The sequence below is a fragment of the Nerophis ophidion genome, linkage group LG29, assembly GCF_033978795.1.
Source record: "Nerophis ophidion isolate RoL-2023_Sa linkage group LG29, RoL_Noph_v1.0, whole genome shotgun sequence".
Classification (NCBI taxonomy): Eukaryota; Metazoa; Chordata; class Actinopteri; order Syngnathiformes; family Syngnathidae; genus Nerophis; species Nerophis ophidion.
This window is the reverse complement of record NC_084639.1, coordinates 10268319-10295862: the sequence shown is the minus strand read 5'-3', so window position 1 is coordinate 10295862 and position 27544 is coordinate 10268319. Positions and strand designations below refer to the sequence as shown.

Genomic DNA, 27544 nt, shown 5'->3' with positions numbered 1-27544 from the left:
TAACATACATTCATTCAACATACTTTAATTCAACATACTAACATACATTCATTCAACATACTAAAATACATTCATTCAACATACTAACATACTTTCATTCAACATACTTTAATTCAACATACTAACATACATTCATTCAACATACTAACATACATTCATTCAACATACTTTAATTCAACATACTAACATACATTCATTCAACATACTAACATACATTCATTCAACATACTTTAATTCAACATACTAACATACATTCATTCAACATACTTTCATTCAACATACTAACATACATTCATTCAACATACTAACATACATTCATTCAACATACTAACATATATTCATTCAACATACTAACATACATTAATTAAACATACTTATATTCATTCAACATACTTTCATTGAACATACTAACATACATTCATTCAACATACTAATATACTTTCATTCAACAATGTAACATACATTCATTCAACATACTAACATACATTCATTCAACATACTTAGATACATTTATTCAACATACTAACAAACATTCATTCAACATACTAACATACATTCATTCAACATACTAACATACATTCATTCAACATACTAATATACATTAATTCAACATACTAACACACATTCATTCAACATACTAACATACATTCATTCAACATACTAACATATTTTCATTCAACAAACTAACATACATTCATTCAACATACTTTCATTCAACATACTAACATACATTCATTCAACATACTTTCATTCAACATACTAACATACATTCATTCAACATACTTTCATTCAACATACTTTCATTCAACATACTAACATACATTCATTCAACATACTTTCATTCAACATACTAACATACATTCATTCAACATACTAACATACATTCATTCAACATACTTTAATTCAACATACTAACATACATCCATTCAACATACTAAAATACATTCATTCAACATACTAACATACATTCATTCAACATACTTTCATTAAACATACTAACATACATTCATTCAACATACTAACATACATTCATTCAACATACTAACATACATTCATTCAACATACTAACATACATTCATTTAATATACTAACATACATTCATTCAACATACTTTAATTCAACATACTAACATAGATTCATTCAACATACTAACATACATTCATTCAACATACTAAAATACTTTCATTCAACATACTAACATACATTCATTCAACATACTAAAATACTTTCATTCAACATACTAACATACATTCATTCAACATACTAAAATACTTTCATTCAACATACTAACATACATTAATTAAACATACTAACATACATTCAATCAACATACTTTCATTCAACATACTAACATACATTCATTCAACATACTAATATACATTCATTCAACATACTAACATACATTTATTCAACATACTAACATACATTCATTCAACATACTAATATACATTCATTCAACATACTAACATACATTTATTCAACATACTAACATACATTCATTCAACACACTAACATACATTCATTCAATATACTTTTATTCAACATACTAACATACATTCATTCAACATACTTTCATTCAACATAATAACATACATTAATTAAACATACTTACATACATTCATTCAACATACTTTCATTCAACATACTAACATACATTCATTCAACATACTAATATACATTCATTCAACATACTAACATACATTTATTCAACATACTAACATACATTCATTCAACATACTAACATACATTCATTCAACATACTAACATACATTAATTAAACATACTTACATACATTCATTCAACATACTTTCATTCAACATACTAACATACATTCATTCAACATACTAACATACATTTATTCAACATACTTTCATTCAACATACTAACATACATTCATTCAACATACATTCATTCAACATACTAACATACATTCATTCAACATACTAACATACATTCATTCAACATACTAATATACATTCATTCAACATACTAACATACATTCATTCAACATACTAACATACATTAATTAAACATACTTACATACATTCATTCAACATACTTTCATTCAACATACTAACATACATTAATTAAACATACTAACATACATTCATTCAACATACTAACATACATTTATTTAACATACATTCATTCAACATACTAATATACATTCATTCAACATACTAACATACATTTATTCAACATACATTCATTCAACATACTAACATACATTCATTCAACATACTTTCATTCAACATACTAACATACATTCATTCAACATACTAATATACATTCATTCAACATACTAACCCACATTCATTCAACATACTAATATACATTCATTCAACATACTAACACACATTCATTCAACATACTAATATACATTCATTCAACACACTAACATACATTCATTCAACATACTTTCATTCAGCATACTAACATACATTAATTAAACATACTTACATACATTCATTCAACATACTAACATACATTCATTCAACATACTAATATACATTCATTCAACATACTAACACATTCATTCAACATACTAATATACATTCATTCAACATACTCACATACATTCATTCAACATACTAAAATACATTCATTCAACATACTAACATACATTTATTCAACATACTAACCTAAATTCATTCAACATACTAACATACATTCATTCAACATACTAAAATACATTCATTCAACATACTAACATACATCCATTCAACATACTAACATACATTCATTCAACATACTAACATACATTCATTCAACATACTTTCATTCAACATACTCACATACATTCATTCAACATACTAAAATACATTCATTCAACATACTAACATACATTCATTCAACATACTAACATACATTCATTCAACATACTAACATACATTCATTCAACACACTAAAATACATTCATTCAACATACTAACATACATTCATTCAACACACTTTCATTCAACATACTAACATACATTCACTCAACATACTAACATACATTCAACATACTTTCATTCAACATACTAACATACATTCATTCAACATACTTTCATTCAACATACTAACATTCATTCAAGATAGATACACTTCAACTATGAGAAAGTATAAACTCAACTCGTCGTGTTTGGAGGAAGAAGAATACTGAGTTGCATCCCAGGAACACCATAACTACTGTGAAGCATGGGGGTGGAAACTTCATGCTTTGGGGCTTTTTTTCTGCTAAGGGGACAGGACAATTGATCCGTGTTAAGGAAAGAATGAACGGGGCCATGTATTGTGAGATTTTGAGCCAAAACCTCCTTCCATCAGTGAGAGCTTTGAATGGTTGACCAAATACTTATTTTCCACCATAATTTACAAATAAATTCTTTAAAATTCCTACAATTTAAATTTCTGGATTTTTTTTTACATTCTGTCTCTCCCAGTTGAAGTGTACCTATGATGAAAATTACAGACTTCTGTCATCATTTTAAGTGGGAGAACTTGCACAATCGGTGGCTGACTAAATACTTTTTTGCCCCACTGTACATATGTATTTACATATACACATATGTATGTACATTCATACATGTATATGTATGTATACATACATATGTATATACATACATATGTATATACATCTATACATACATATGTATATACATATATTTATGTATGTACATACATACATATGTACATATAGGAATGGCATGGCGCAGTGGTAGAGTGGCCGTGCGCAACCCGAGGGTCCCTGGTTCAACCAACCTCGTCACGTCACGTCCGTTGTGTCCTGAGCAAGACACTTCACCCTTCCTCCTGATGGGTGCTAGTTAACCGCCTTGCATGGCAGCTTCCTCCATCAGTGTGTGAATGTGTGTGTGAATGGGTAAATGTGGAAGTAGTGTCAAAGCGCTTTGAGTACCTTGAAGGTAGAAAAGCGCTATACAAGTACAACACATTTATACATATGTGTATACGTACATACATATGTATGTATGTATGTACATACATACATATGTATGTATGTACATACTTATGTATATACTTACATACATATGTATGTACATACATAAATATGTATGTATATACATATGTTTATATGTACATACATACATATATTTATACATACATATGCATATATGTACATAAATATGTACATACATATTTATGTACATAAATGTTTTTTCATTTATTTTTTTATTTTTTATTTACATACATATGTATGTAAGTATATACATACATACATACATACATACATACATACATACATACATATGTATGTAAGTATATACATACATACATACATACATATGTATGTAAGTATATACATATGTATGTATGTATGTATGTATGTACGTACATACATATGTATGTATGTGCATATATATGTATTTAAACATACATATTTATATACGTACATACATATGTATGTATGCACATACATATGTATATACTTACATACATATGTATGTATGTACATACATAAATATGTATGTGTATACATATGTTTATATGTACATACATATATTTCTACATACATATGCATATATGTACATAAATATGTACATACATATGTATGTATGTATGTATGTGCATACATATGTATGTATGTACATACATATGTATACATACATATGGATATATGTACATACATATGCATATATGTACATACATATGTATATACGTACATACATATGTATATATGTACATACATACATACATACATATGTATATATGTACATACATATGTATTTATACAAACATATATATGTACATAGATATGCATTTAAACATACATATGTATATACGTACATACATATGTATGTATGTACATACATATGTATATACTTACATACATATGTATGTATGTACATACATAAATATGTATGTATATACATACATAAATATGTATGTATATACATAGGTTTATATGTACATACATATATTTATACATAAATATGCATATATGGACATAAATATGTATGTATGTACATACATATGTATGTACGTATGTATGTACATACATACGTACATACATATGTATGTATGTATGTATGTACATACATACATATGTGTGTATGTACATACATATGTATACATACATATGTATATATGTACATACATATGTATATATGTACATACATATCTCTATGTGTACATACATATGTATATATGTACATACATACATGTATACATACATAGATATGTATGTACATATATACATATGTATGTACATATATACATATGTATGTATACATATGTACATACATACATACATACATACATACATATGTATGTACGTATGTATGTACATACATACATATTTATATATGTACATACATATATGTATACATACATATTTATATATGTACATACACATGTATGTATGAACATACATGTGCATATACATATGTGTATACGTATACATATGCACATATGTATACATATACACATATATATGTATCCATGTATATACACATGTGTATAAATGTATATATGTATACATATGTATACGTATACATATGTGTATACATATACATATGTATATACATTTTTATACATATATACATGTATACATATATATATACACATGTATATGTATAAATACGTATATATACATATATACATATTATTTATATATATATATATATGTGCATACATATGTATTTAAACATACATATGCATATACGTACATACATATGTATGTATGCACATACATATGTATATACTTACATACATATGTATGTATGTACATACATAAATATGTATGTGTATACATATGTTTATATGTACATACATATATTTATACATACATATGCATATATGTACATAAATATGTACATACATATGTATGTATGTATGTATGTGCATACATATGTATGTATGTACATACTTATGTACACATACATATGGATATATGTACATACATATGCATATATGTACATACATATGTATATACATACATACATATGTATATATGTACATACATACATACATATGTATATATGTACATACATATGTATTTATACAAACATATACATGTACATAGATATGCATTTAAACATACATATGTATATACATACATACATATGTATGCATGTACATACATATGTATATACTTACATACATATGTATGTATGTACATATATAAATATGTATGTATATACATAGGTTTATATGTACACACATATATTTATACATAAATATGCATATATGGACATAAATATGTATGTATGTACATACATATGTATGTATGTACATACATATGTACATCCATATGTATGTATGTACATACATACATATGTATGTACATACATATGTATACATACATATGTATATATGTACATACATATGTATATATGTACATACATATCTATGTGTACATACATATGTATATATGTACATACATACATGTATACATACATAGATATGTATGTACTTATATACATATGTATGTACATATATACATATGTATTTATACATATGTATGTACATACATACATACATACATACATACATACGTATGTACATACATACATACATATGTATGTACATACATATTTATATATGTACATACACATGTATGTATGAACATACATGTGCATATACATATGTGTATACGTATACATATGCACATATGTATACATATACACATATATATGTATCCATGTATATACACATGTGTATAAATGTATATAGGGACGGCGTGGCGCAGTGGGGAGAGTGGCCGTGCACAACCCGAGCGTCCCTGGTTCAATTCCCACCTAGTACCAACCTCGTCACGTCCGTTGTGTCCTGAGCAAGACACTTCACCCTTGCTCCTGATGGGTGCTGGTTGGCGCCTTGCATGGCAGCTCCCTCCATCAGTGTGTGAATGTGTGTGTGAATGGGTAAATGTGGAAGTAGTGTCAAAGCGCTTTGAGTACCTTGTAGGTAGAAAAGCGCTATACAAGTACAACCCATTTATATATGTATACATATGTATACGTATACATGTGTATACATATACATATGTATATACATTTTTATACATATATACATGTATACATATATATATATATACACATGTAAATGTATAAATACGTATATATACATATATACATATTATTTATATATATATATATATATATATATATATATAAACATTCATATATATATATATATATACATACATATATATATATATATATACATGTATATATAATTTTTTTAATGCTAGGGTATGCTTGTAGATTTAGAACTTTTTTTTTCAAAACATTATGACTTAACTTTCTATATACAGTTAATTTTTATATCCGTATGTATTCTGGTAACTCGTTACATGTGACTTTTTTTTATTATTTTAAAATGTATGTTTTAAAAAAATATCTGTTCCTATTGCTAAAAAGTTTGTTTTTCTATTTATTTTGTCACCTTAGTATTTCCTTTGTTTTCTTGCAAAATTGTGACATAATTGTCTTACTTCATATTCTCTGTGTGTCTTTTTAGTGCGTCCTTGATAGTCCTTTGCATCGCAGAGCCTCCTTATGTAACCATGGAAACGGTGTGTGTCATTGTTCATTACTGTATATTTCCACACACTGAGCTGAAAGCATACACTTCAATTTTAAAGTAGCAGTAGAGTGGAAAAACAAGTTGCCTCTATATTGAAGCTATTGTGATGCATATATGATTTATGACTTCCAAAGTTTGCTAATAAATAGATAAGCTCAAAATAGTATTTATCTCACAGAGATTCCCGAGTTATTTTGAGAGGTAACGTGACGTAGAGGAGGAACCGCAAAACTCTTCCCCATCAACAACAATGCTAATCAAGCATATTTGTGAGAGCCAACAATGATTAGTTTGGGAAAAATTATATTTTTGAGCCTGAGCACAAAGAGGATGAGCAATAAGTTTTGAAAGTTGAGTGCTTAACCGTTGTAGCTTTATTGTGACATAGCATTGCTAGGTGCTAAACATACAAACAAACCACTTCAAACCATAAATAAACAAAAATTTACTGTAATATTTCCACTCCCTCTGGGATGCCAACATAATTCTGTTTGGATGAAGAATCAATCACAAGCCTCACAAAAGGTTTGGAAAAAATTTGCTGCAACGAGACTCTTTTTCACCATCTCTGGGGACGTTAAAGTGGACCAGTGTTTACTTGGTCCAAGCAGACTGTCCATGGCCACATTTAGCAGGTGAGAGATGCATGAATTATAATCTAGAATTTACTTTTAGCAAGTTTGAGACTTAGGAGAAGCAGCCGCTCAATGCTATCAATGCCCTGCTAAAATTGTCCGTCTGCGTTAGCACATATAGGAACAATATCACTCATATTTGCTTCATTTTCAGGTACATCCATCCATTGTCTACCGCTTGTCCCTAGTCGCCACCTCATCACAGGGCCAAGGCACTAAAACATTATCTACTAAAATATTTTGATACATTTTTGAGCGCCGTATGTAATGTTCTATATTTTCTATGGAACATTTAAAATGTTGGTGTTATTTACTTATGTTTGACTGCCATCTACTGGTCACACATATAATTACTCCACTTTGTAAATGGAATTTTGTTGGTGCTTTCTGGATGTTTTTAGAGAGTAAAAAAACATCCTCCATCTGTTGACTCAATTGTTAACTACTTCATGATTTAGAACGCACAAAAAAGTTAATCGTGTTCTTGACTTACATGCGGATTATGCGTATTTCCAGTATGCCTGCTCTAATCATACTTGCCAACCATGAGACCTCAGATTTCGGGAGGTGGGGGCGTGGTTAAGCGTCAAGTATTTCATTATATATATATATATATATATATATATATATATATATATATATATATATATATATATATATATATATATATATATAGTGGAGGGAGGTTGTGATTAGCACACTGCAGGTAGAAAGATCAGCGACCCCGTCTGGGTGGCTGGAGACAGCGCACCCTCAGACGGGGGCTGATCTAATCAACTGTTGTCTTTAACAGTAAACGGCCAGCGGAGGAGAAGGCGGCTGCTGTTGGTGAGACTGAAAAAGTCAAGCAGAAAATATATATATATATATATATGTATATATATATATATATATATATATATATATATATATATATATATTTATATATATATATATATATAAATAAAACAAATACTTTAATTTCAGTGTTCATTTATTTACACATATACACACACATAACACTCATCTACTCATTGTTGAGTTAAGGGTTACATTGCCCATCCTTGTTCTATTCTCTGTCACTATTTTTCTAACCATATGCATGTACAGTAGATGGCAGTAGTGTCCTGTTTAAGAGTGTCACAACATTGCTGTTTACAGCAGACGAACTGCTTTACGGTAGACAAAAACGTGACTGCTTGTGTGTTGTTACCACGCTGAGAGGACGTTAATGAAACTGCCTGACAATAAACCCACATAAGAAACCAAGAACTCGCCCTCGATCATTCTACAGTTATAACGTCATTGGGCAGGCACGCTGTTTATATTGTGAGAAAGCGGACGTGAAAACTGGCTGTCCTCACTCAGATCCGCATGGAGGTGGAGGGGGCGTGGACTCCATGTCCCCCTGAATTTCGGGAGAAAATTTGTTCCGGGAGGTTTTCGGGAGAAGCACTGAATTCCGGGAGTCTCCTGGAAAATCCGGGAGGTTCGGCAAGTGTGGCTCTAATAATATGGTCAGAGTGTTACTACAATGATCCCTGTAAATGACCGAAGGTATTTGGTGTGAAATATTCAAAATTGCCGATTGAATTTGTGGCATTTTGTGACGTTTCGACGGCATTTTCACATACTTTGCAGATTGTAAATACCACTGGATAAGGTTTAATAGATACAATGAAACACAAACATATAAAGTCAACTTGTTTTTCCACTCTACTGCTACTTCAATCAATCAATCAATCAATGTTTACTTATATAGCCCTAAATCACTAATGTTTACTTATATATAAATCACTAGTGTCTCAAAGGGCTGCTTCAAGTGTCCTCAAAGGCTTGCTTCAATCCTAGCACACTGTATATACAGTAGAACTATTCATAAACTATTAAAAAGTGCTTGTCTTTGTGACATTGTCATTGTGTGTGTAAAGGCTTACTTACCTTTCCATCCAGATGTGAGCGTGTCATCAAAGTGCGCAGCCGCCGCTTCATAACGTCTCCCCAGCAACCTCTGTTTGCCCTGCAGAATCCAAGATGACCAAAGTGTAAATTGCTGCCTATTTAGAAGAGCAAGGTGGTTATTAAAAGCAATTATAAGACAACATGACAGCTTTCACACTGCACACAAGCACTGAAGCCTCATTTATCTGACACACACACACATTTTGTATTTGTTACCTTCTTGGGACCTCCCAAAAATGCAACGTTTAAGTATTTGTTACCTTCTTGGGACCTCCCAAAAATGCAACCCTTAAGATTTGTTTTTAAAACATTAATATATACATACTATGCAAATATAAAAAAGCTTGTTGTGAAAAACTAATTGGACTTTCACAAGAAAAAGGTCAGAATTTCACTAGAAAAACTTTAAGTTTATTATGATAAAAGTTGGAATTTTGCACAATGACAGTCACAATTTTACAAGAAAAGCTCATAATGTTGGCATTTTTATGAAAATAGTCGTGATTTTACTCGACAAAAGTCAAACTTTTTAAAGAACACTTTTCAATTTTGGCAACATTGTAATAATATTTGGAATTATATATATATACATATATATGTATATATATGTGTGTGCATATACATACATACACACACTAGGGGTGTAACGGTACGTGTATTTGTATCGAACCGTTTCGGTACGTGGGTTTCGGTTCGGCACGCGGGCGTACCGAACAAGTTCGGAAGCAGAAGTCTTCACAAGCTGCTCTGCTTTCTGCCTCGGTCTCTGCCTCATTGTCCTGCCCACACAACCATCTAATTTGGTTATATACAAAGCCAATCAGCAGTGCGTATTCAGAGCGATGTAACAGCCAATCAGCAGTGCATATTCAGACTTCAGAACGATGTAGTCAATGCTTTAGCGTCGAGCAGATATTTGTCTAGCAGGGGAGGAGCGGACTCTACCCAAATTATACTAAACACTTCTCAGTCACAACTATGACAAACATCACTATGAGCCCGTTGACATTCTAGACACTTAAACTGCAGTACAGCTCGCACACAGTATAGGCTTGAGATGAAGGCTAATTAGCTTTTAGCGTAACGTTAGCTCATTTTTCTGTGTGTGTGTGTGTGTGTGTGCGTGCGTGCGTGTTCAGGGGCAGCAAAGCCCTGTCTGTCTGTTATTTCATTGAACTCCATTGTGTTTAGGGATGAATAGTCTCTCCTACTGCAATTGTACTATTTTTAAGCTATAGTTACATGAAACATTAGTAGTGTAGCAGGCTAGTTTTGAATAGCAGGGTCCAAGACATGCACCTGGGGATAGGTTGATTGGCAACACTAAATTGGCCCTAGTGTGTGAATGTGAGTGTGAATGTTGTCTGTCTATCTGTGTTGGCCCTGCGATGAGGTGGCGACTTGTCCAGGGTGTACCCCGCCTTCTGCCCGATTGAAGCTGAGATAGGCGCCAGCGGCCCCCGCGACCCCACAAGGGAATAAGCGGTAGAAAATGGATGGATGGATGGATGGATGGTCCCTGCTATCACATGTTGATAAAAATACAACATTTACATAATAAAAGTCAACTACAGGCTTCCCAAATGCTGTAATAAATTACGCATGATGAGTTGACATCAATGGAAACTGTTTAATGTTAAACTTTTTATATGTAGAGGAAAGGTTTTTTCATTTTATTTAATCAAAGCAACAGCTTGAGGCAGTTTAATGTGGAGTAACGTGGGCAGAATTATTATAGTGTTCCCAATGTTAAAAGGATAAAGCCATTGTTTACAAATTTGGTAAATAAATAACCAAAAATGTATATTTTGTTGATTTCTTACTGTACCGAAAATGAACCGAACCGTGACCTCTAAACCGAGGTACGTACCGAACCGAATTTTTTGTGTACCGTTACACCCCTAATATATACACATATGTATGTATGTATGTATATATATACATACACACATATATATATATATATATATATGTGTGTACAAATAGATACATATATGTATATATACATTCATACTTATATACGAAAATACGTATATGTATAAACAAAACCTATTCATACACATGGATATATACACATATACACTCATATACATACATATATATGTGTGTATACATACATATACATTATGTATACACTCTTCTGTGATTGACAGTCATGTATGTTTAACTGGAGACTGCTATGATATGTTGTGATGCATCAAGCAGTTTTAATAAAAGTATCATTTTGAAAATGTGCATGTCTTGTCATATACATATATATATATACACACACACATATATACATTTATATACATACATATATATATATAAACATACATATATACACATATATACATTTATATACATACGTATATATAAATATAATTATTTTATACATACATATGCATACATACATGCATATACATGCATACATATATACACATATACTGTACATGCATATACATATAGTGTATATACATATACATATATACATGCATATACATATACATGCATATATACATGTGTGTGCATATACACATACATACACATACATACATATATATATATATATATATATATATATACATATATACAGACATACATTATACAGACAGACAAATATTATACAGACATACATACATATATACATACAAACATATACAGTCATACATATATCCATATATACATGTATGTTTGCATATACATATATATACACATACATGCATGTATACGTATATATTTTATACATGTAGATGTACATATATATACATACATACATAAATATACACATATATGTATGTATGTACATACATATAAATATATTTAAATACATATAAATATACACTGTATATTAACATATATACAAAAATACATATTTGTATATGTATGTATGTATGTACATATGTATAAATATACATATGTATATGTATAAACAAAATACATAATCATATACATGCATATACGTATAGACGCTCATTTACATGCATATGTACACATACACATATGTATGTATATATATACATACATAACACGTATATATGTATGTATGGATATATACATATATACATGCAAATACGTATACATACAAATACACATGCATATAGGTGCATATATATACATATATACATGCATAAACATATATACATGCATATACGTATACTGTATATACATGCATACATATGTGGTCCTCTCCAAGGTTCTCATAGTCATCATTGTCACCGACGTCCCACTGGGTGTGAGTTCTCCTTGCCCTTATGTGGGCCTACCGAGGATGTCGTAGTGGTTTGTGCAGCCCTTTGAGACACATGTGATTTAGGGCTGTATAAATAAGCATTGATTGATTGACACCTGACGATGTTTTGAGACATCTCCTGCAACTACAGCACCAGTATTGTGCTGCTGAAGCAAATCTGTTTTTTGAAATTTTTTGGCGAAAAAAAGTTTTCCAAAAATATGCATTTTCTGCCATTTTCGGGTTTTGTTGGGACTCCTGACGATGTTTTGAGACACCTCCTCCCAGTATTGTGCTGCTGAAGCAAATCCATTTTTTTGAATTTTTATATAAGGGTCCCCCCTTCCAAAATTTTTGCGAAAAAAAGTTTTCCAAAAATATGCATTTTCTGCCATTTTCGGGTGTTGTCGGGAATCCTGATGATATTTTGAGATATCTCCTACAACTACAGTACCAGTATTGTGCTGCTGAAGTAAATCAGATTTTTTTTAAATTTTGTATAAGGGTCCTTCCTTACGAATTTTTAGTGAATTTTTTTTTTTTCAAAAATATGCATTTTGTGACATTTTGGGTTTTATCGGGACTCCTGATGATATTTTGAGACATCTCCTACAACTACAGCACCAGTATTGTGCTGGTGAAGAAAATCAGATTTTTTGAATTTTTATATAAGGGTCCCCCTTACAAAATTTTTGCGAAAAAAAGTTTTCCAAAAACATGCATTTTCTTTCATTTTCAGGTTTTGTCGGGACTCCTGCTGATATTTTAAAACTTCTCCTACAACTACAGCACCAGTATTGTGCTGCTGAAGCAAATAATTTTTGGGGAATTTTTTTAACGGAATTTTTTTTCCCAATAAAATCAAATTTCTGCCATTTTCGTGTTTTGTCGGGACTCCTGGTGATGTTTTGAGACTTCTCCTGCAACTACAAAACTGGTATTGTGCTGCTGAAGCAAATCCATTTTTTGAATTTTTATATAAGGGTCCCCCCTTACAAAATTTTAGCAAAAAAAAGTTTTCTAAAATATGCCTTTTCTGCCATTTTCGAGTTTTGTCGGGACTCCTGATGATGTTTTGAGACATCTCCTACAACTACAGCACCAGTATTGTGCTGCTGAAGCAAATCTGTTTTTTGTATTTTTTAAGCTTTTTTTTAAGCGAAAAAAAGTATTCCTGAAATATGTATTTTATGCCATTTTCGGGTTTTGTCGGGACTCTTGATGATGTTTTGAGACATCTCCTACAACTACAGCACCACAACTACAGGATTGTGCTGCTGAAGCAAATCCGTTTTTTAAAATTTTTCTATAAGGGTCCCCCCTTACGACATTTTAGCGAAAAAAAATTATCAAAAAATATGCATTTTCTGGTTTTGTCGGGACTCCTGACGATGTTTTGAGACATCTCCTGCAACTACGGCACCAGTATTGTGCTGCTGAAGCAAATCCGTTTTTTGGATTTTTATATAAGGGTCCCCCCTTCCAAAATTTTTGCGAAAAAAAGTTTTCCAAAAATATGCATTTTCTGCCATTTTTGGGTGCTGTCGGGAATCCTGATGATATTTTGAGACATCTCCTACAAGTACAGCACCAGTATTGTGCTGCTGAAGCAAATCAGTTTTTTAAATTTTTGTATAAGGGTCCCTCTCCCTCCTTACGAAATTTTAGGGAAAATAAGTTTTCCAAAAATATGCATTTTCTGCCATTTTCGGGTTTTGTCGGGACTCCTGATGATATTTTGAGACATCCCCTTCAACTACAGCACCAGTATTGTGCTGCTGAAGCAAATCCGTTTTTTTTAATTTTTGTATAAGGGTCCCTCCCCCCTTACAACAATTTAGCGAAAAAAAGTTTTCAAAAAATATGCATTTTCTGCCATTTTCGAGTTTTGTCAGGATTCCTGACGATGTTTTGAGACATCTCCTACAACTACAGCACCAGTATTGTGCTGCTGAAGCAAATCTGTTTTTTTGTATTTTTTTACCTTTTTTTTTTGGCGAAAAAAAGTATTCCTGAAATATGCATTTTCTACCATTTTCGGGTTTTGTCGTGACTCCTGATGATGTTTTTAGACATCTCCTACAACTACAGCATCACAACCACAGAATAGTGCTGCAGAAGCAAATCCGTTTTTTAGAATTTTTCTATAAGGGTCCCCCCTTACGACATCCATCCGTCCATCTTCCTCCGCTTATCCGAGGTCGGATCGCGGGGGCAACAGCCTAAGCAGGGAAACCCAGTCTTCCCTCTCCCCAGCCACTTCATCTAGCTCTTCCCGGGGGATCCCGAGGCGTTCCCAGGCCAGCCGGGAGACATAGTCTTCCCAACGTGTCCTGGGTCTTCCCCGTGGCCTCCTACCGGTTGGACGTGCCCTAAACACCTCCCTAGGGAGGCGTTCGGGTGGCATCCTGACCAGATGCCCGAACCACCTCATCTGGCTCCTCTCGATGTGAAGGAGCAGCGGCTTTACTTTGAGTTCCTCCCGGATGGCAGAGCTTCTCACCCTATCTCTAAGGGAGAGCCCCGCCACACGGCGGAGGAAACTCATTTCGGCCGCTTGTACCCGTGATCTTATCCTTTCGGTCATGACCCAAAGCTCATGACCATAGGTGAGGATGGGAACGTAGATCGACCGGTAAATTGAGAGCTTTGCCTTCCGGCTCAGCTCCTTCTTCACCACAACGGATCGGTACAACGTGCGCATTACTGAAGACGCCGCACCGATCCGCCTGTCGTTCTCACGATCCACTTTTCCCCCACTCGTGAACAAGACTCCTAGGTACTTGAACTCCTCCACTTAGGGCAGCGTCTACTCCCCAACCCGGAGATGGCATTCCACCCTTTTCCGGGCGAGAACCATGGACTCGGACTTGGAGGTGCTGATTCTCATTCCGGTCGCTTCACATTCGGCTGCGAACCTATCCAGTGAGAGCTGAAGATCCCGGTCAGATGAAGCCATCAGGACCACATCATCTGCAAAAAGCAGAGACCTAATCCTGCGGTCACCAAACCGGAACCCCTCAACGCCTTGACTGCGCCTAGAAATTCTGTCCATAAAAGTTATGAACAGAATCGGTGACAAAGGACAGCCTTGGCGGAGTCCAACCCTCACTGGAAATGTGTTCGACTTACTGCCGGCAATGCGGACCAAGCTCTGACACTGATCGTACAGGGAACGGACTGCCACAATAAGACAGTCCGATACCCCATACTCTCTGAGCACTCCCCACAGGACTTCCCGAGGGACACGGTCGAATGCCTTCTCCAAGTCCACAAAGCACATGTAGACTGGTTGGGCAAACTCCCATGCACCCTCAAGAACCCTGCCGAGAGTATAGAGCTGGTCCACAGTTCTACAACCAGGACGAAAACCACACTGTTCCTCCTGAATCCGAGGTTTGACTATCCGGCGTGGCCTCCTCTCCAGTACACCTGAATAAACCTTACCGGGAAGGCTGAGGAGTGTGATCCCACGATAGTTGGAACACACCCTCCGGTTCCCATTCTTAAAGAGAGGAACCACCACCCTGGTCTGCCAATCCAGAGGTACCGCCCCCGATGTCCACGCGATGCATGAAATTTTTGCGAAAAAAAGTTATCCAAAAATATACATTTTCTGTTTTTTTCGGGACTCCTGACGATGTTTTGAGACATCTCCTGCAACTACAGCACCAGTATTGTGCTGCTGAAACAAATCTGTTTTTTGAAATTTTTGGGCGAAAAAAAGTTTTCCAAAAATATGCATTTTCTGCCATTTTCGAGTTTTGGCGGGACTCCTGATGATGTTTTGAGACATTTCCTACAACTACAGCACCAGTATTGTGCTGCTGAAGTAAATCCGTTTTTTTTAATTTTTGTATAAGGGTCCCTCCCCCCTTACGAAATTTTAGGGAAAATAAGTTTTCCAAAAATATGCATTTTCTGCCATTTTCGGGCCTCCTGATGATATTTTGAGACATCCCCTACAACTACAGCACCAGTATTGTGCTGCTGAAGCAAATCCGTTTTTTTAAATTTTTGTATAAGAGTCCCTCCCCCCTTACAACATTTTAGCGAAAAAAGGTTTTCAAAAAATATGCATTTTCTGCCTTTTTCGAGTTTTGTCTGGGCTCCTGATGATGTTTTAAGACATTTCCTACAACTACAGCACCAGTATTGTGCTGCTGAAGTAAATCCGTTTTTTTTTTATTTTTGTATAAGGGTCCCTCCCCCCTTACGAAATTTTTGGGAAAATAAGTTTTCCAAAAATATGCATTTTCTTTCATTTTCGGGTTTTGTCGGGAGTCCTGCTGATGTTTTGACACATCTCCTACAACTACAGGATCAGTATTGTGCTGCTGAAGCAAATCCGTTTTTTATTTATTTTTTGACCGTTTTTTTAGCGAAAAAAAGTATTCCTGAAATATGGATTTTTGCCATTTTCGGGTGTTGTCGGGACTCCTGATGATATTTTGAGACATCTCCTACAACTACAGCACCAGTATTGTGCTGTTGAAGCAAATCTGTTTTTTTGTATTTTTTAACCTTTTTTTTTAGCAAAAAAAAGTATTCCTGAAATATGCATTTTCTGCCATTTTCGGGTTTTGTCGGGACTCCTGATGATGTTTTGAGACATCTACAACTACAGCACCACAACTACAGGATTGTGCTGCTGAAGCAAATCCGTTTTTTAGAATTTTTCTATCAGTGTCCCCTTACGACATTTTAGCGAAAAAAAGTTATCCAAAAATATGCATTTTCTGGTTTTGTCAGAACTCCTGATGATGTTTTGAGACATCTCCTGCAACACCAGTATTGTGCTGCTGAAACTAATCTGTTTTTTGAAATTTTTTGGCGAAAAAAAGTTTTCCAAAAATATGCCTTTTCTGCCATTTTCGAGTTTTGTCGGGACTCCTGACAATGTTTTTGAGACACCTCCTACAACTACAGCACCAGTTTTGTGCTGCAGAAGCATATCCATTTTTTTGAATTTGTATATAAGGTTGCCCCCTTACAACATTTTAGCGAAAAAAAGTATTCCTGAAATATGCATTTTCTGCCATTTTCGGGTTTTGTCAGGACTCCTGATGATGGTTTGAGACATCTCCTACAACTACAGCACCACAACTACAGGATTGTGCTGCTGAAACAAATCCGTTTTTGAGAATTTTTCTAAAACAATAACGTTTTAGCGAAAAAAAGTTATCCAAAAATATGCATTCTCTGGTTTTGTCAGGACTCCTGACGATGTTTTGAGACATCTCCAACAACTACAGGACCAGTATTGTGCTGCTCAAGCAAATCCGTTTTTTTGTATTTTTTTGGCGGAATTTTTTTCCCCCAAAAATCTAATTTCTGCCATTTTCGTGTTTTTTCGGGACTCCTGATGATGTTTTGAGACATCTCCTGCAACTACAGCACCAGTATTGTGTTGCTGAAGCAAATTTGTTTTTTGAAATATTTTGGCGGAAAAAAGTTTTCCCAAAATATGCATTTTTTGCCATTTTCAGGTTTTGTCGGGACTCCTGATGATGTTTTGAGACATCTTCTAGAACTACGGCACCAGTATTTGCTGAGGCAAATCCTTTTTTTTTTTTTGGTGGATTTTTTCCCCCCCAAAAAATGCAATTTCGAGCATTTTCGTGTTTTTTTGAGACTCCTGATGATGTATTGAGACATCTCCTACAACTCCAGCACCTACTTGTGCTGCTGAAGCAAATCCGTTTTTTAATTTTTTTTTATTTTAACTTTATTTGGCAAAAAAAAGTTTTCAAAAAAGATTGATTTCCTGCCATTTTATGACGTTTTGAGACATCTACAACTACAGCACCAGTATTGTGCTGCTGAAGAAAATCCTTTTTTTTAAATTTTTGTGAAAGGGTCCCCTTTTGTCATTTTAGCGAAAAAAGTTTTGCAAAAATATGCATTTTCTGCCATTTTCTGGTTTTGTCGGGACTCCTGATGACGTTTTGAGACATCTCCTACAACTACAGCACCAGTATTGTGCTGCTAAAGCAAATCCGTTTTTTTAACTTTTTTTAGCGAAAAATAGTTTTCCTACATAATGCATTTTCTGCCATTTTTGGATTTTGTCAAGACCAGTATTGAGCTGTTTAAGCAAGACAGTTTTAAAAATGTTCGAGTAAAGGTCCCCTTTCCGACATTTTAGCAAAAACAGGTTTTTAAAAAATGTATTTTTTCTGTCATTTACGGGATTTGTCGGGACTACTGATGTGGTTTTGAGACATCGCCTACAACAACAGGACCAGTATCGTGCTGTTGAAGTGAGACCGTTTTTAAAATCTTTGTGGAAGGGTCCCTCTTTGCGACATTTTTTCGGAAAAAAGTTTTCAAACAACATACATTTTCTGTCATCTACGAGTTTTTTTCGGGACTCCTGATGAGGTTTTGAGACATAGCCTACAACTACAGGACCAGTATTTTGCTGTTGCAGCAAAACTGTTTTTTTATTTTTTGTGTAAGGGTACTCCTTACGACAATGGTTCTCAAACGGGGGTACGGGTATGCCAAGGGGTACGTGAGATTTTTTCAATAAATATTCTAAAAATAGCAACAATTCAAAAATCCTTTATAAATATATTTATTGAATAATACTTCAAGTACATAAACTGTGAAAAGAAATGCAACAATGCAATATTCAGTTTTGAAAGCTAGATATTTTTATGGACATGTTCCATAAATATTGTTTGTGTTTATTTTGTGAAAAAATGTTTAGAATTAAATTCATGAATCCAGATGGATCTCTATCACAATCCCCAAAGAGGGCACTTTAAGTTGATGATTACTTCTATGTGTAGAAATCTTTATTTATAATTAAATCACTTGTTATTTTTCAACAAGTTTCTAGTTATTTTTCTTATTTTTTTTCCAAATAGTTCAAGAAAGACCACTACAAATGAGCAATATTTTGCACTGTTATACAATTTAATAAATCAGAAACTGATGACATAGTGCTGTATTTTACTTCTTTATCTCTTTTTTTCAGCAAAAAATGCTTTGCTCTGATAAGGGGGTACTTGAATTCAAAAATTGTTCACAGGGGGTACATCACTGAAAAAAGGTTGACAACCACTGCCTTACGACATTGTCGCGAAAAAAAGTTTTCAAAAAATATACATTTTCTGTCATTTACGGGTTTTGTCGGGACTCCTGATGAGGTTTTGAGGCGTCTTCTACAACTACAACTACTATTGTGCTGTTGAAGCAAGACGTTTTTTTTTTTTTAAATGTTGTCTAAGGGTCCCCACTTACGACATTTTAGCAGAAAAATGTTTTGAAAAAATATACATTTTCTGTCATTTACGGGAAAAAAACATTTTCAGCTATTTATCCCAAAAAGTTCCCAGCAGGTCAACTTGCACAAAACCTGCTAGTGAGACCAAGGAAGCTGCGTCATCAAGCATTCATCTTTCATCTGTGCTCTCATCTCTTGTCCGGCATTCCCAGCTTCATGACTGTGTCCAAGCATGTGAGGAGGTTTTGTCCGCACTCGTGCTCGTCACAGATGGCACACAGAGATAACCGTCTTCTACAGAAAAGTTTACGACTTCATTGGAGGAAAAAGGACCTCTCTTAGCTATGAAATAATACAAATGTGATATTTAGGTTCCTTTTTGACCGCTGAATCAGAATGAATCCTACTTTTGCTCTAAAGCTTGTGACAATGTTGTACTTCAAGCCTACGAAAAGTTGCTAAGATCCTTTTATAGTTGCACTTTTTAAAAAATTATCAAGAAGTTGCTCCTAAAATAAAAAAAAAGCCACTTATTGCCTCATAAAGGATGACCCTCAAACCAACACATTTACATCTCTCTCATTCTCGCAAAAACATCCATCCATCCCTTCCATCCATTTTCTACCGCTTATTCCCTTTCGGGGTCGCGGGGGGCGCTGGCGCCTATCTCAGCTACAATCGGGCGGAAGGCAGGGTACACCCTGGACAAGTCGCCACCTCATCGCAGGGCCAACACAGATAGACAACATTCACACTCACATTCACACACTAGGGCCAATTTAGTGTTGCCAATCAACCTATCCCCAGGTGCATGTCTTTGGAAGTGGGAGGAAGCCGGAGTACCCGGAGGGAACCCACGCATTCACGGGGAGAACATGCAAACTCCACACAGAAAGATCCCGAGCCTGGATTTGAACCCAGGACTGCATGTGACTTTAAATACTTTGTAACTGTCAACACCGTCACCTTGATGTGTATAAATACAACATGTAAATAATAATATTGAGCCATTCTTCATTTACATCCACAAATATTTTTTGGGGAGAAAAAAAAGATGACAAATGACAAGAAACACTGAGGAAAGAAGTCTTAATATAATGAGAAAAGCGTGCTCTTTAAAGGGTGGTAAAATCAAATCTGACCTTTTCTGTTTCGGAAAAAACTTCCAACATTACAAGAATAATTTTTTCCCCTTAGAAATAAAAAAAAATTATATATTACTAAGAAAATGTAATATTAGGCAAGAAAAAAATTATGTTATAAAGCTTGTCTGAATATATCAGACATTTTTTTAAATGTCACGGTGAAGCGTGTATTTGTTTCATCTGAAAAAGGTATGAGAAAGAAATGTTTTCCTATAGAAAGTTGGAGTTTAACGAGAAAAAAGTTGGAACGCTAAGTGACTAGAATCCTATTTTCTTTAAAAAAAAAAATAAAAGTTACAACAATACAAGACTAATTTACATATATACATACATATACACATACACACATACACATATATACACACATACATACAGATATATACATATTAGGGGTGTGAGAAAAAATTGATTCGAATACAAAATCGAATCGTTTATGTTGTGCGATTCAGAATCGATTCTAATTTCTTTTTTTTTTATCAATCCAACAAACCACCACACAGCAATACCATAACAATGCAATCCAATTCCAAAACCAAACCTGACCCAGCAATACTCAGAACTGCAATAAACAGAGCAATTGAGAGGAGACACAAACACGACACAGAACAAACCAAAAGTATTGAAACAAAAATTAATATCATCAACAACAGTATCGATATTAGTTATAATTTCAGCATAGCAGTGATTAAAAAGCCCTTATTGACATTATCATTAGACATTTATAAAAATTTTAAAAAAGTGTCAAAGTGGCTTACACTTGCATCGCATCTCATAAGCTTGACAACACACTGTGTCCAATATTTTCACAAAGATAAAATAGGTCATATTTTTGGTTCGTTTAATAGTTAAAACAAATTTCCATTATTGCAATCAGTTGATAAAACATTGTCCTTTACAATTATAAAAGCTTTTTACAAAAATCTACTACTCTGCTAGCATGTCAGCAGACTGGGGTAGATCCTGCTGAAATCTTATGTATTGAATGAATACAGAATCCTTTTAAATCGGGAAAAAAAATCGTTTTTGAATCGAGAATCGAATTGAATCGGAAAAAATCTATATATTATCGATTCATGACCCCAAGAATCGAATCGTGACCCCAAGAATCGATATTGAATCGAATCATGGGACACCCAAAGATTCACAGCCCTAATACATATATATATATATATATATATATATATTAGGGCTGGGCAATATATCGCGGGTTTGTCTCTGTGTGATATAGAAAATGACTATATCGTAATATTGGAGTATACGTTCTCACGCAGGAGTTTTAGCTGCGGGCGTACACTTCAGGCTCTCCTCGCTCTTTCCTGTCTCTCCTTCTCGCAGACAAGCAGGCGCACATTCTTACATACATCACAAACTGTCACGTCACACGTCACATACACGCCCCCGCAGGGCAGAGAGGTAGCGGCGTGGCTAACGTTAGCTGCTAACGTAGCCGTACGAGAGAAAGATGGTGCGGATCTGGTAACAAATGAAGGAAAAATTAATTCCCAATAAAAACAGCAAGGTTTCCTTCGTCTGGCGGTGGTTCGGCTTCAAGTGGGAATATGTCGAACAGACAACCGTAATTTGTCAAGTGTGGGGGGAAAAGCGCTGCTATAAAAAGTAGCATTACTGCTAATATGTAGCATCATTTGTAAAGTCACTCGCTAGAGCAGCGTTTCTCAAAGAACGGGGAATAGAGATATGACAGGTGGGCGTGAGGAACGGGAGGAAATTTCACTTAAAATTTGTTATTTTTTATTATTATATTCTTAGATTTTTTTTTTACAACCCCATTTTTTATACAAACTCTAAATCACTTTGTGATTCTGTCTGTGAAATCTGCTATATAAATTCAAGTAAATTACTTATTTTTCCTGTAGGCTTTAAATTTCTAGGTGAAGTGAATTATATTTATATAGCGCTTTTTCTCTAGTGACTCAAAGCGCTTTACATGGTAAAACCCAATATCTAAGTTACATTCAAACCAGTGTGGGTGGCACTAGGAGCAGGTGGGTAAAGTGTCTTGCCCAAGGACACAACAGCAGTGACTAGGATGGCGGGAGCGGGAATCGAACCTGCAACCCTCAAGTTGCTGGCACGACCACTCTACCAACCGAGCTAAACCGAGCGAAAGTTTGACAGACGCAACATGTTACTAATGGGGGCGGGGCTAAGCGGAACAAACTTTCGCACGGATGGGTAGCAGGCTAATGTGTGGACCACAATTACACAAAATGGATAAATTGGCTTCAAATAGAGTTGCATACAGAATTGCTCAATGCAAAAAAAACCACACACAATTCTCCCCGCTGCAATAGACATGGTGTCAGTCATGCTTCACGAGACAAGCGCAGCAAAATTAAAAGCTGTCCCACCGTCAAACGACACAGTTGCGAGACTTTTATGCGACATTGCAAGTGATCTTGAGGAACAACTCGTAGACAAATTAAAAGAAAGTCGTTTTGCTTTACAAGTGGACGAAGCTACTGACAGCAATAAAGGCTGCCTGTTCATCGCATATACGTCCGCTTTGTGAATGGCGAGTCACTGTGCGAGGATTTGCTGTTTTGCAAACACATAAAAAATAGAGCCACTTCTGATGAGCTGTTCAAGATAATGGACAGTTTCCTCAAAGAACACGACCTTAAATGGGAAAACTGTGTGGGCTTTTGCTCTGATGGCACACAAACCATGGCAGGGTCAAGAAATGGGCTGCAGGCTCTAATAAAGAGGGTTGCGCCAAATGCGCATTGGACACACTGCGTCAAGGCAGCTCAGCCCCGAACTCAATAAGGTTTTAACAGATGTGAGCACGGTCAATTTTATGAAAACACGAAAAAGTGGCACTTTTAATTCATTTATTATTGAACTTGATGCAAGTTATTTGATTTATTATTGAACTTGATGCAAGTTATAACACTTTTTGATTTATTATTGAACTTGATGCAAATTATAACACTTTTGTTTTATTTATTATTGAACTTGATGCAAGTTATTTTATTTATTATTGAACTTGATGCAAGTTATACCACAGCTGCACAGTTATTTTATTCATTATTGAACTTGATGTTATGTTATGTTATTGAGTTTGAATGTATACAACTTGATGTTACTTTATGTTCAATAAATTTGAACATTTTAAGCTTGGCATTAGCGTTCTGTTGGGGCGATGGAGGCTGGTGGGGCTTGAAAACGCCCCCTTTTCCAAAGTGGGGGATGACAAAAAAAGTTTGAGAACCACTACGCTAGAGAATGAAGAGAATTTCATAACCTTAGTAACATACATAGTGAAGGACAAATACTATTTGATTTCCTATAATGCAGCTCATTTTTATTTGACACTTAAAATGTCTCTGACAATCTTGCAATTTATATTTTGGAAATGACTTGAATGTTTTTGTGCCATTGCTTAATAACTGTTTAATAAATACACTTTTGGTCAATTGACTTAGTTGTGATTTCCCTCTCTGCATGAAAGTTTAAAAGTAGCATATATGAATGCAGTATGAAGAAGAATTTGTTAATGTAGATACATTCGGGCGGCATAGCTCAGTAGGTAGAGTGGCCGTGCCAGCAACTTGAGGGTTGCAGGTTCGATTCCCGCTTCCGCCATCCTAGTCACTGCCGTTGTGTCCTTGGGCAAGGCACTTTACCCACCTGCTCCCAGTGCCACCCACACTGGTTTAAATGTAACTTAGATATTGGGTTTCACTATGTAAAGCGCTTTGAGTCACTAGAGAAAAGCACTATATAAATATAATTCACTTCACTTCACTTCACACATAAAATCATCATACTGCTGTGATTATATGCATCAAGTGTTCATTCAAGGCCAAAGCAAAATATCGTAATATATATCGTATATCGCGATATGGCCTAAAAATATTGCGATATTAAAAAAAGGCAATATAGCCCAGCCCTAATATATATATATATATATATAGTCACGGTATCTGTGGTTTATCCGTTATACAGTGCTCAATGTATATATATATAAATACACACATATATATATATATATATATATACATACATATATATATATATATATATATATATATATATATATATATATATATATATATATATATATATATACATACATATATATATATATATATATATATATATATATATATATATATATATATATACACATATGTACACACACACATTGATATATACATATACATACATAGATATTAGGGGTGTAACGGTACGTGTATTTGTATTGAACCGTTTCGGTACGGGGGTTTCGGTTCGGTTCGCAGGTGAACCGAACGACACGGACATATAAGTAGCGCACCGCACGCTGTGTTAACAATGCACACCGAGGCACCATGAATTGATTTACGTGGACCCCGACTTAAACAAGTTGAAATACTTATTGGGGTGTTACCATTTAGTGGTCAATTGTATGGAATATGTACTGTACTGTGCAATCTACTAATAAAAGTTTCAATCAATGAAAAAAAACAACAACACACGGCATGTTAGCAACGACCGAGCTACGACAGACTGACCACACCTCCTCTTTTCACGGGATATGTCCTCTTTGCGGAGCTGTCCAGGCAGAGGTTCTTAAATGCCTCGAATGTCCGGCATTTTAAGTTATGGTTGTATGTATTTTCAATGTACGTTCAGGGTTAAGAAGGGGTTGAAAAAAAAAAAAGTGGTGCACACAGCGTTAACATTCGTGAGGGCAATGCAGAGACAGAGAGAGCGAGAGAGTAATGATAAACGCGCATGCGTCGCCAGGCTCTGCTTTTTATCCTTTGATTAATCAGATGTAATTTTTTATTATCTGTAGCAGGGGTTTCAAAAGTGTGCCCGAGAGGCCATTTGCGGCACACAGCTAATGTTTTAAAGGCCCACGGCACATTCTAAAAAAAACTATTAAAATAAACAAAAACATAAACAAAAGTGAAATAAAAGATCTTAAAGGCTAAATGTAATTTTGAAAAACTTGCAACGTTTACTAATAAAACATAGCTGTTTTTTTTTTCAAACTGTCATTATTTAAAACATAATATTGAATCAAAATCAATGTTATTATGAATTATTGACCTATCCAAGTTTCTGATTACTTCACATCAAATATTCCACAAAAGAAAATTATTTTTGGAGGAAGATTTAGGGCTTCACGGTGGGAGAGGGGTTAGTGCGTCTGCCTCACAATACGAAGTTCCTGCAGTCCTGGGTTCAAATCCAGGCTTGGGATCTTTCTGTGTGGAGTTTGCATGTTCTCCCCGTGAATGCGTGGGTTCCCTCCGGGTACTCCGGCTTCCTCCCACTTCCAAAGACATGCACCTGGGGATAGGTTGATTGGCAACACTAAATTGGCCCTAGTGTGTGAATGTGAGTGTGAATGTTGTCTGTCTATCTGTGTTGGCCCTGCGATGAGGTGGCGACTTGTCCAGGGTGTACCCTGCCTTCCGCCCGATTGTAGCTGAGATAGGCGCCAGCGCCCCCCGCGACCCCGAAAGGGAATAAGCGGTAGAAAATGGATGGATGGATGGATGGAAAATCAATGTTATTATGAATTATTGACCTATCCAAGTTTCTGATTACTTCACATCAAATATTGCACTAAGAAAATTATTTTTGGAGGAAGATTTAGCAAATTTGTTAAATAAGTAATCAAAAAATTTATATTTTGTTTTTTTCTTACTGTACCGAAAATGAACCGAACCGTGACCTCTGAACCGAGGTACGTACCGAACCGAAATTTTTGTGTACCGTTACACCCCTAATAGATATACGTACATACATAAATACCGTATTTCCTTGAATTGCCGCCGGGCATGTAATATGCGCCTGACTTGAATTACTGCCCGGTCAAACTCGC

The 27544-nt window shown here is 34.6% G+C and overlaps 1 long non-coding RNA gene across 1 annotated transcript in view; it reads right to left on the bottom strand.

Annotated features, from left to right (window-relative positions):
* LOC133545917 (uncharacterized) overlaps positions 1-27544 on the bottom strand; it is a 140078-nt gene that overhangs the window by 49863 nt on the left and 62671 nt on the right. The window contains exon 3 of the long non-coding RNA XR_009804941.1: positions 10089-10167. This is a non-coding gene — a long non-coding RNA (uncharacterized LOC133545917). The remainder of the gene's footprint in view (positions 1-10088; positions 10168-27544) is intronic.